Here is a 12,848-nt window from a genome sequence, read left to right on the forward strand (position 1 = left end):
GATGTGTGGTCTCAAGTCCTGGGCGATGAGAAGTGTTTATTAAACCGCCCAGAGGCATTATTGTGGGCCGTGGAAGCGCCCTGACCAAGCTTCGTCAGAGGGAGGAGCGCCCTCGACTAGACAATATGTGGTAAGCACGATTTAAGCCAGTTCATAGTGATTGCTTGTAGTTGGTCGTGTGCCCAGCGACAGTAGCGATGTTTATTTATAAGTTAGACATGTTTTGATAAGGCAGAAAGCCTAAAATAAGAGAGTGGAGAGGGAGGAACACGGAGCGACGTCCGTCCCCTCTGAGCGCTGGCAGGCAACTGAGGGAGCCAGCTCCTGAAGGTGAAGGACCCTCCCTCAGTGAGGAGGCCCGCCGGGCGAGGTGGAGTATGGACCCGCCCAAAACGGGGGAGTCCACTCTCACTGTATGTAGAGGACAGATAGAGGTTTGAGGCAAACATATTGTGTGATTATTTTTGTTTATGTGTTAAAGGGGAAACATTTTTATTGGAGTGTCGATGGGTTGCATGTTTGTCATTGGGGTAGAAGTTGCTGAGAACTTCGAAGCCAGCACAGATGAAGTAGTTGATGAGACTCCAAGGTAGTGGAGGCGAGGACCTCGAGCTGTGAGGAAGCAGTGAAGAGGAGTGTCACGTGCTTCTGTAGAGGTGGTGAAGCACCATAGTTGCTCGAGGAAACTTCATGGTGTAGCAGCCAAGAGAGCTGTGGAGGACCCTAGCGGAAGGGTGAACCCAGCAAACAATTTTAGGTTGCCACAACATATCTGGAAAGTATTTGAAAGTATTGGAAACGTTTGTTTTATCGTATCAGATACGATATTGTGTGTGGACTTAAATAGGTTTCCAAAACTTATAACCAAGACATATGTATCTAACACTAATTTGAGATGTTGTGGCAACTTTACACACCTAACATGAGTCATTCATAATCCATTCATATACCAATATGAATCTCTTATGAAAGGTTTGAGCCAATAATCTGAACCATTTTCACATCTTTGTGTTTAAAGTTAAGTTTCTTGAAATTAAATTATATTTTATATTATATTATTTTTATTATATTTTATATTATATTATTATTTTCAATTTAAATATTAAAACCAATTTAAGGGTAAAAAAAATCTAATAATTTATATTTCTTTTATTATTTACTAACAATTATAATTATTTACTAACGGAGAGAGGGGAGGCTGGACGGCGGAGAGTGGCGGACAGTGGCGGCGGTGGCGGATAGTGGCGGCGGGCGGACAGTGGCGGCGGGCGGACAGTGGCGGATAGTGGCGGCGGCGGGCGGACAGTGGAGGCGGCGGGCGGACAGTGGAGGCGGCGGGCGGACAGTGGAGGCGGCGGGCGGACAGTGGAGGCGGCGGGCGGACAGTGGTGGCGGCGGGCGGACAGTGGTGGCGGCGGGCGGACAGTGGTGGCGGCGGGCGGACAGTGGTGGCGGTGGCAGACAGTGGTGGCGGTGGCGGACAGTGACGGCGGTGGCGGACAGTGGCGGCGGTGGCGGACAGTGGCGGCGGTGGCGGACAGTGGCGGCGGTGGCGGACACTGGCGGCTGTGTCTGGCGGTGGTGGCGGGCGGTGGCGGGTGGCGGCGTCTGTGATGAGTGGTGGCGGCTGGCGGTGGTGGGTGGTGGCGGCGGCGGTGGTGGGTGGTGGTGGCGGCGGCGGCTGGTGGTGGAGGGTGGTGGCGGCGGTGGTGGTGGGTGGTGGTGGCGGCGGTGGTGGTGGGTGGTGGTGGCGGCGGCGGCTGGTGGTGGTGGGTGGTGGCGGCGGTGGTTGTGGGTGGTGGTGGCGGCGGCGGCTGGTGGTGGTGGCGGCGGGTGGTGGGTGGCGGCGGCGGCTGGTGGTGGTGGGTGGTGGCGGCGGGTGGTGGGTGGTGGCGGGCGGCGGCGGCTGTGGTGGGTGGTGACGATCGGCGGTGGGGGGGGCGGCTGGCGGTGGCGGCTTGCGGTTGCGACTGTGGCAACGGGCGGTGACGGCTGATAGCGGGTGGTGGTGGCGGCTGGTGGCAGGTGGTGGTGGCGGCTGGTAGTGGCGGCTGGTGGTGGTGGCAGCTGGTGGCGGTGATGGCGGCTGGTGGTGGTGGCAGCTGGTGGCGCTGATGGCGGCTGGTGGTGGTGGTGGTGTTGGTGGTGGCGGCTGGTGGTGGTGGCAGCTGGTGGCGGCTGGTGGAGGTGATGGCGGCTGGTGGTGGTGGTGGTGGTGATGGCGGCTGGTGGCGGGCGGTGGCGGGCGGTGGCGGCTGGTGGCGGGCGGTGGCGGCTTGTGGCGGCTGGTGGTGGCGGCGGTGGTGGTGGTGGTGGGTGGTGGTGGTGGTGGTGGTGGGTGGTGGTGGGTGGTGGTGGCGGCTGTGGTGGGTGGTGGCGGTGGTGTCGGCGGCGGCTGTGGTGGGTGGTGGCGGCGGCGGCGGTGATGGGTGGTGGCGGCGGCGGCGGTGGTGGTGGGTGGTGGTGGCGGCGGCGGTGGTGGTGGGTCGTGGTGGCGGCGGCGGTGATGGGTGGTGGCGGCGGCGGCTGGTGGTGGTGGGTGGTGGTGGTGGGTGGTGGCGGCGGGTGGCGGTGGTGGGTGGCGGTGGCTGGTGGCGGGTGGCGGCTGGTGGTGGGAGGTGGCGGCGGGTGGTTAGTGGCGGTGGTGGGTGGCGGTGTTTGGTGGCGGCTGGTGGCGGCTGGTGGCGGCTGGTGGTGGGTGGTGGCGGGTGGCGGCTGGTGGTGGGTGGTGGCAGGTGGCGGCTGGTGGTGGGTGGTGGCGGGTGGCGGCTGGTGGTGGGTGGCGGCTGGTGGTGGGTGGCGGGTGGCGGCGGGTGGCGGCTGGTGGTGGGTGGCGGGTGGCGGCGGGTGGCGGCTGGTGGTGGGTGGTGGCGGGTGGCGGCTGGTGGCGGGTGGCGGCGGGTGGCAGCTGGTGGTGGGTGGCGGTGGGTGGCGGCGGGTGGCGGCTGGTGGTGGGTGGCGGGTGGCGGCTGGTGGTGGGTGGTGGCGGGTGGCGGCTGGTGGTGGGTGGCGGCTGGTGGTGGGTGGTGGCGGGTGGCGGCTGGTGGTGGGCGGCGGGTGGCGGCTGGTGGCGGCCAGCTGGGACACACCCTTCACCACTGAAGGTCTGAGAACAACTAACCATATGTCTCTCTCACTACCACCAGCCTAGTGTTGCCAGCTCGCGCTCTCAAAATGTTTCCTTCAAAGATTGTATATTATCTTTGAACAACAAGTTTGATTATCAAGGAAATAATGCATATATTATTGTCACATTAATACTGTGCAATATCTTATTACATTCCTGCTAAATAATTATAATTTGAAACAGGACAAAAAATCCCACATATATATAAAAACCAACATTAGAGATCACGAGGCCTAGGCCTCGCCTGTGACCACACATCCTGCCTCCCTGGCCTGCTACCCTCTCACACCTCACACTCTTATCTCTCTCATAATCACTCTCACTCTCTTACTCTGTCACTCTTACTCTCTGTCACTCTTACTCTCTGTCACTCTTACTCTCTGTCACTCTGTCACTCTTACTCTCTGTCACTCTTACTCTCTGTCACTCTTACTCTCTGTCACTCTTACTCTCTGTCACTCTTACTCTGTCACTCTTACTCTCTGTCACTCTTACTCTCTGTCACTCTTACTCTCTGTCACTCTTACTCTGTCATTCTTACTCACTCTCAGTCACCCTTACCCATTCATACTCACTCTCTCACTCTTACTCTCATACTCTTACTCTCAATTACTCTTACTCTCAATCACTCTTACTCCCAATCACTCCTACTCCCAATCACTCCTACTCTCAATCACTCCTACTCTCATTCTTACTCTTACTCTTACTCCCAATCACTCTTACTCTCAATCACTCTTATTCTCATTCTTACTCTTACTCTCACTCTTACTCTTACTCCCATTCACTCTTACTCCCAATCACTCTTACTCTCAATCACTCTTACTCTCAATCACTCTTACTCTCAATCACTCTTACTCTCATTCTTACTCTTACTCTTACTCTCAATCACTCTTATTCTCATTCTTACTCCTACTCCCAATCACTCTTACTCCCAATCACTCTTACTCTCAATCACTCTTACTCCCAATCACTCTTACTCTCAATCACTCTTACTCTCAATCACTCTTACTCTCAATCACTCTTACTCTCATTCTTACTCTTACTCACTCTTACTCTCAATCACTCTTATTCTCATTCTTACTCCTACTCCCAATCACTCTTACTCCCAATCACTCTTACTCTCAATCACTCTTACTCCCAATCACTCTTACTCTCAATCACTCTTACTCTCAATCACTTTTACTCTCAATCACTCTTACTCTCAATCACTCTTACTCTCACTAACTCTCAATCACTCTTACTCTCACTCTAACTCTCAATCACTCTTACACACTATTACTCACTCTTTCTCTCAGTCATCCTTACTCACTCTCATACTCACTCTTACTCTGTCACTCTTACTCTCTGTCACTCTTACTCTCTGTCACTCTTACTCTCTGTCACTCTTACTCTCTGTCACTCTTACTCTCTGTCACTCTTACTCTCTGTCACTCTTACTCTGTCACTCTTACTCTCTGTCACTCTTACTCTCTGTCACTCTTACTCTATCACTCTTACTGTCATTCTTACTCTGTCACTCTTACTCACTCTCAGTCACCCTTACCCATTCATACTCACTCTCACTCTTACTCTCATACTCTTACTCTCAATTACTCTTACTCTCAATCACTCTTACTCCCAATCACTCCTACTCCCAATCACTCCTACTCTCAATCACTCCTACTCTCATTCTTACTCTCACTCTTACTACCAATCACTCTTACTTTCAATCACTCTTATTCTCATTCTTACTCTCACTCTTACTCTTACTCCCAATCACTCTTACTCCCAATCACTCTTACTCTCAATCACTCTTACTCTCATTCTTACTCTTACTCACTCTTACTCTCAATCACTCTTATTCTCATTCTTACTCCTACTCTCACTCTAACTCCTACTCCCAATCACTCTTACTCCCAATCACTCTTACTCTCAATCACTCTTACTCCCAATCACTCTTACTCTCAATCACTCTTACTCTCAATCACTCTTACTCTCAATCACTCCTACTCTCAATCACTCTTACTCTCACTAACTCTCAATCACTCTTACTCTCACTCTAACTCTCAATCACTCTTACTCTCATACTCACCCTTACTCTCAATCACTTTACTCTCACTCTTACTCATTCTGTCACCCTTACTCTCACTCTTACTCACTCTGTCACTCTTACTCACTCTCAGTCACTCTTACTTATACTCACTCTTACTCACACTTACACACTCTCTGGCACTCTCACTCACCTTCAGTCACTCTTACTCACTCTTACCCACTCTCGCTCACTCTTACTCACTCTAGTTAATAAGAATACGCCAATATTAGACAACAAAACGTTTTCAGATTCTTTCTCACCACTTTCCAGCAACTTTTATAATTTATATAAATTATCTTAGGGAATAATACATAAATTATATATTTAAACATGATATTAGTGTTTAGTGGAATGCATAAGGAGTCAAATTGTGTTAAAAAGAGCGATTTTTAGAAAATTTGGAAAACTACTTTTTTTTGTTCATATTATAACTAAATGGATTTTAAAGGTTTCACTCAGCCAATATATATCATTCACAATTTATTAATGAATTTTACAAAAAAACACCATAAATTTTATATTTAAACATGTAAAAACTATTTGTTTTACATTTGGAAGAAAATAATTGTAGAAAAACAATTTATAATTAAACCTTTGTGTTTGGATTTTTTGAGTAAAAGTTTCTCAAAGGCTCTCCTGCACCATTCTCAATGCAAATCATTCCCACACCTATGGGAAGAGATAGGCGAACGTTGTGTAGATGATTTGTGTTTGCTGGGAAGCACCGTAGTTGCTCAACGAAACTTCATGATAGCAGCCCGGAGGAGCTGCAGAGGATCCTGGTAGTAAACCCGGAAAAACCTAAAGATCAGGGTAGTGAACTTCCAGAGGTGGAAGGGAAGTTCTGGTGGATTGGTAATTGGTCCGAGAACGGGGTTGAGAGATTGCCCAAAACAGCACAGGCAGAACCTGAGAGATAACCAGAGGGAGGGCAACAGAGGCCATATTGCGAGAGAACTTTGCGCAGCTCTCTAGGAAATGGATGATAAAACTATACAGCAGAAAGAATACAGAAGAAAACATGGACTTTTTGAAATGAATTTGTACAATAGGAAACGGTACAACTGGAATGCAGCTACGAGTAGGGAGCCGGTTGGCTGAGCGGACAGCATGCGGGGCTTGTGATCCTGTGGTCCTGGGTTCGATCCCAGGCGCCGGCGATAAACAATGGGCAGAGTTTCTTTCACCCTATGCCCCTGTTACCTAGCAGTAAAATAGGTACCTGGGTGTTAGTCAGCTGTCACAGGCTGCTTTCTGGGGGTGGAGGCCTGGTCGTGGACCGGGCCGCGGGGAAACTAAATGCCCCGAAATCATCTCAGGATAACCTCAAGATAAAACGATCCAACGATTCGCCAAAATAGAGGGCAATGGTATCAAGACAGAATCGACGACGATGAAGGCAGAGGCTGGCGCTCTGTTGGACGTCGCTATGAAGGCTACGTCATAGGATGGAACCGCAACTAAAGCTGATGCAGCGACGACTACACACAGTTGAGCCTGGCTCCAGGCCGGGCTCGGGGAGTAGGATAACTCTTGAAATCCTCTTCAGGTATACAATGACGAAGCCCAGAAACTGGTGAGGCAAGTGAAGCTGGACTGAAGACCTCTTTTACAGAATTGCCTTATGTAAAGTGGAAACAAGGTTTCTTTCTAAAGGCTTGACCTTTGTAGCAGGACCACTTACTCTGGACCTTTGTTGAAAGGCAGCCCTGAGCCAAAGCAAAGAGTTGGGAAAGTTCAATAATGCTTGGGAACAAGCTATTGCCACTTCAATGCTCCCTAAATCAAATGCCAAGACACAGGGTGATGAAACTACCTTTCTAGCACTTACACCTCAGTTAAAAACCAAACACTGGCAAGCCTATACCTACCTGGGCAAAATGAATGGTCTTAAAGTAAACAAACAAAACCCTTGCAAACACAAGATGAAACCAAGCAGAAGTGGCGATGGGCCACCTGAAATTTAAATATACGAAAAATATAGTAACTAATAAAGCACATAATGTTTTTATCGTTCCCAATATAAAGAAGTAAATTAATGTTAGGACAAAGCATTTTGTGGGATTATGTACTACCTAGGATTCTAATAATGGGATTAGAGGTTCACAAGAGATTAGATGCCGTTTTGTTTTCTTCTACTTTAATGTTGATACATGAAATTTATACCCGTGAGCATGGCTTTTGTTTACAATAAACATATGAACTAGACATGTTCCTCCTCCTGCCTTGAACGTAAGTGGCGACCAGGGTTAAAGCTGGGCGGATGGGAGGAGCACCAAGCCACAAGAGTACATCATATGAACCAGCAGGAAGACCTATAGACAACAAAATTGTGTTCACGTTGGGGTGTAGCCAAGCCGCTTCATTCCAAGTCAATTTTTTTATTTTTTTATTTTACATGCAAGTTAAAAACAATAAATACAATAAAACAACATAACACAGCATTACATCAAGACAAGATCACAACACAAAATAGAAAACAAGCAATTATATCAAGCAAATAATGACAAGAAAACAAAACATAGTAACATATGAAAACAAATTTGACAGAAGCACCTGCCGGAAGGGCCGACAACAAAGCACAACATGAAACATAACACAAGAAAATCATAACAATACTGCATGTAAAGCACAAAATAACACACAGGACATAGTAACAACACAGAACAAAAACACAGTAGGGCAAGCAAACAGCCAGAGGGGCATACATCACTGCATAAAGCACAAACAGGAAATCAGTGGACATAATTTCCCGGAAAACAGGCCCACAGGAACTGCACATTAAACGCTTCCCAGAGCATCCACAGCCAAGGGTCTCAGCCATCCACCGTAGAAGCCATAACATCCGGAACCCTGGCAACGAACACCCGCAAACATGGGACCCAGATGGTAGTACTGACGAGGCGAGTAACTGCCACTCGTCCCCACATGCAGGGAACCTGCCCACCATGAAAGTTCTCTGGGTCGTCAGCCAGCATCAACTCGGCAATCGCTGACCAGTGACCCGATGGCATCACAGACGCAGGCAACACGTCCCCTGGTTTCCCAACGCGCACCCTCACAGGACGGCACGCATCCTTCCGTAATGTCACTACCAGGCAACGCCCAGCACCAGGATCCACACCATCCCTGGCAGTGGAAGCCACCACCCCCCACTGCGGAGAGTCCCCTGGCTGAGAATGAACCGAAGGCACGTCCGAGACACTGGCCCCAGCAGGCACATGAACCTCCGACACTACTAACTGTGAAGACAGCGACGTATCCGGATCCCCACCGTCAACACCCGAAGATCCACAGTCACTGAAATCCCTAACATTGGCCCAGGCAGAAGACGAACGCCGGGAACGTTTGGGCTCCGGCCAGATATCGTCAGAGCCTGAAGCGGACCCAGAAACACGGGTATCACTAGCCGGACGAACCGACGCCCGACGCAGAACAGCAGCAGCCTCTACCACAGGGTGAACCGGGCCACACACACCAGGAGGTTCCGCCACCACCCCAGCACCCAGCACAGTCGGGACCCGAGGCAAGGACACAGAGCCAGGCGCAGCAGCCGAAGACGAGGGAGAAGACAGCGACGCCTCACAGTGAGCACCAGGAAGGCCCACGGGAGCAGCGGGGACAGTGACAGGAGCAGGGAGACCATCCAATGGCACAGCAATACCCGGAGGAGGGACAGCAACAACCGGAGGCATGTCGAGCGATGCAGGGGGAGCCGCAGCAGCTAATGGGACTGCCACCTCCTCATCCCTGGAGTCCTCCTCCAGAGGGAGCGACGGGAAATCCTTTTCCCAGAACAAGTTGACAGGAGCAGCTGGGGCCTTAGAGCACCCGGCAGCATGACGCCCCAACAGGCCACAATGGAAACAGGTACGGGGCTGCCGGACATAATACACCCGGACGTAGTAACCCATCAGCCGGACAGAAGACGGTACATCCGACTGCAGGCGCATACCCAAGGTATGAATGTTCGTCCGTCTCCCAGCATACCTCCCCGAGGAGAGCGTGTTCACCTACACGCTGACAACAGCACCATACCTCCCGAAGTAACGCCGGAGGAGGTCTTTAGGGAACTCCAGGGGTGCCCCATGGACACTGACATAAGTCAGGGCACCACTACGATCCGAAATCGCCATAGAGCCGGCATCACCCAGCAACGGCAACGTACGCCCCTGGTATTGACGGAGGAAGTCCTGGTACTACTCCTCCCTCACAAACTTGATAACAACCTGGTGGGCTGCAACAAGCTGAACACCGTAGATAGCCTCCACCGGGATACGAAGCATATCACACATAACCATCTCGATGTCCAGATATCCAGCCTTACTAGTGAACTCAAGGCCCATGGAGTTCACACGTACAACAGGGGGAAGATGGCCTCCCATGTCAGAACCGCCACGTCAACACGCAGCCAGGCAGCAAGAAACTGTGCGAGCAGAGATGTTCACACCACCTGGCGACCAAAATGGCAAACAACCCCAACAACCAGAGAGGGTCGGCAGGACGTCCTCACTCCACGGCTGCCAGAGCCGGACTCCCACCAAGTCAAAATGTAATCTTTTGGTGCAACCAAGATCTCGCTGAAGCTGTGGCCGAGCATGCTGGAGACAAATTTTGAGCATTATAGGATTCGAGAGGTTGTAAACAAGAAATCGGTACTCTTACTTTCATTGACTACAGCAGCAGTGTATCCTGGGAAACATGGGCACGCCACACTTACCACACACGAACTATTAAAAGACCTGATTACTCTGCTTAAACGCCGGAATATGGTGAAACCTTCATATCATAGAAGTTTGATAGTTTTCAAGAAGCAGGAAAGAGCAGCAGAAAACCTTGCGTGCGTTAGCTAACAACTGCAACTTTTGAGCATTTTGATTACTGGGTGATGGACCAGTTGTTTATAACAAAGTTCTTTTTTTTTCCACTAACCTCGTTGCGGAAAGTTTGCATTTACTATCTATGTCATCATAGAGAATGTTAAAATATTTTTAACCTCAAAAGAGCCCTCATGAGTTAGAAATCTAATACTTAAGAAATTATACAGGGCCAGGTGGCTTGTAAACATTGCGGGTATAAGCACTCTAGTTTAAACGGCAGATTTAAAAAGATTGTGCACAACTATTGTAACCAAAAAGGGCACATGAAAAAGTGTGGAGACTATTTTAAAACAAATAGTAATGCTATGCAGAGGATAGGGCCTGGGAATGCAGAACTAGAAAAAAACGAAATTTTTAAGTGGTCAAGGCAAACGAGGAAGGTAAGAAGACTGAAGAAGCTGGGGGTGAGGATGGCAGACTGAAAATACTTTATCTTTCACCGAATACAATGAAGCCAAAAGGAGTGAATTTATAGGAAGGAAGTTCGCTTGGAAGTAGACGCTGGCATTGCAATGTCAACGTTGTTAAAAGATTTAGCAGATTCCTTGCATTTAAATGTAAAACTTTGTTTGAAGTCAGTGCCTATGGTAATGTACGGATTAGGGTCACTTAACTTGCAACAACCTGTGATTGTATGCAACAGCATAACATCGGTGGTAGTCAATTTGCAAATCACAACAGGCGAGAGTTGTCTCAAAGGTCAACTGTATACCAGGTTGAGAGAAAAAGTTATGTATTACGACGCGAGATGTGCGATTGCAAAGGTCCACTGGTGGACTCCCCAGAAAAAAGGTTCTGAACAACCATCGTCTCCAACGAGCACACAGGTATCCGCTGTCACTGGGTCGTTAGTCCCTCAACTACTTAAGCAATATAGAGGATAAACCATGGCGTTTTCACACCAAATTTGTATCAAGTGTTCGAAGTTCTGGGGTCTTGATACTCTGAACCAACAATTAATAATAAATAGCAATATTTAATTAAGCCGAGCAAAATAACGAGGCATTACTCTGCAAGGGAATGGCATAAGGTAAACAGCTAAATAAATTTTTGTTTGAACAAATCCACAAGGACCGTGACGAGGATTCTTACCTACGTCCGAAAGCATCCTAGATGCTGCCTTAATCGACTGAACTACGACATGGTCAAAAGATTTGAAACCATTAGTTCTACTGAACTTACTTGGATCCTGCACCCTCTCCGAGACACAAACTAATAGGTCTATTGACATAGCTTGAGTGCACGGGGGAATTGTGTAATACCCTGGTTTGTCTCTCGGAGAGGCTGCAGGATCCAAGTAAGTTCAGTAAAACTTGTGGTTTCAATTCTTTTGACCATATCGTAGCTCAGTCTATTAAAGCAGCGTCTGGGATGCTTTCGGACCTAGGTTCGAATCCTCTTCACGGCCCTTGTGGATTTGTTCATTTCATGCATCACACTTGTTATTTCTGTGTGTAAATTGTAGTTTATTTACCCTCCCCCTCTCCTCCTCCTCCCTCCCTCTCTCCTACCCTCACCTCCCTCTCTCCCTCACTCTCTCTCGGGAATGGACACTTGACGATGGTGGAGCATTTGCTTAAAGCAGGAGCCAACACATAACATGCGACAAGCGAAAGGAGCAACAAAGGCCAAGGTACATTCCATGCACCAGCCTATCCCCCCCCCACCCTTGTTTACACACGACTTGACTAATGACGTTCTAAGTCTTCTCAAACAAGTGCTTCGCTGACTACTTTTTTTTCGAACCACAACACTGTAAAAACTTCACCCACGTATTACAAAAACAATGGAATGGATTGATCATGAGAAAGCGCCAAGCTATGATGACTATATAGCACTGTGAAGGGGGGGGGGTCAGGTAATTTGGGACGGGATGGGGTGGGGTGGGGAAGGAAGGAAGGAATTATCAAGCGAAAGCGCCAAGCCATTACGACTATATAGCACTGGGAAGGGGTCAGGATAAGGATTTGGGATGGGACGGGGGAAGGAATGATGCCCCAACCACTTGGACGGTCGGGGATTGAACGCCGATCTGCATGAAGCGAGACCGTCGCTCTACCGTCCACTCCAAGTGGTTGGGTAAAGGGGGGTGGGGAAAGGAATGGTGCCCAGTCACTTGGACGGTCGAGGATTGAACACTGACCCGCACTTAGCGAGACCGTCCAGCCACAGTCGTTGGGCACTACAAATACAAATAATCACCAACGGCATATAAATACCTAATCTAACCAATGACTAAATATGCACAGTATGCTAATATAACTTAATTTATATTTGAAAAAATTCCTGTTTTGAATGAACAGCATGTTAAAATTGTGTAATGTGTCTTTGGGGTTGACTACGAGATGGATTGGATTTGTCCGAAGACTGGTTGAGAGGTCGCCCAACGCAGCACATACAGAAGCTGAGGGAGAATCAGACTAAGGAAAGGCAGCAGAGGCCATACTGTGAGATCATTGAGCACCTTGCGAGGAAACAGATTATAAAACTACACAAAAGCAAAAAAATACGGAAGAATATATCGACTTTTCCTTTTGAAAATAACAGGAACCGGTACAGCTGGGATGCTGCTACGACCCAACGATTCGCCGAAATAAAGGGCAATGGTATCAAGACAGAATCGACGACGACGGCAGAGGCTGGTGCTCGGTTAAACGTCACTACAATGGCTACGCCATAGGGTGGAACCCCAACTAAAGTGGTTGCAGCGATGAGGGCCGCCTTTTCTTCGTCATGCCTGGCTCCAGGCCGGGCTCGGGGAGTAGAAGAA

Source organism: Procambarus clarkii, chromosome 60, assembly GCF_040958095.1.
Source record: "Procambarus clarkii isolate CNS0578487 chromosome 60, FALCON_Pclarkii_2.0, whole genome shotgun sequence".
Taxonomy (NCBI): domain Eukaryota; kingdom Metazoa; phylum Arthropoda; class Malacostraca; order Decapoda; family Cambaridae; genus Procambarus; species Procambarus clarkii.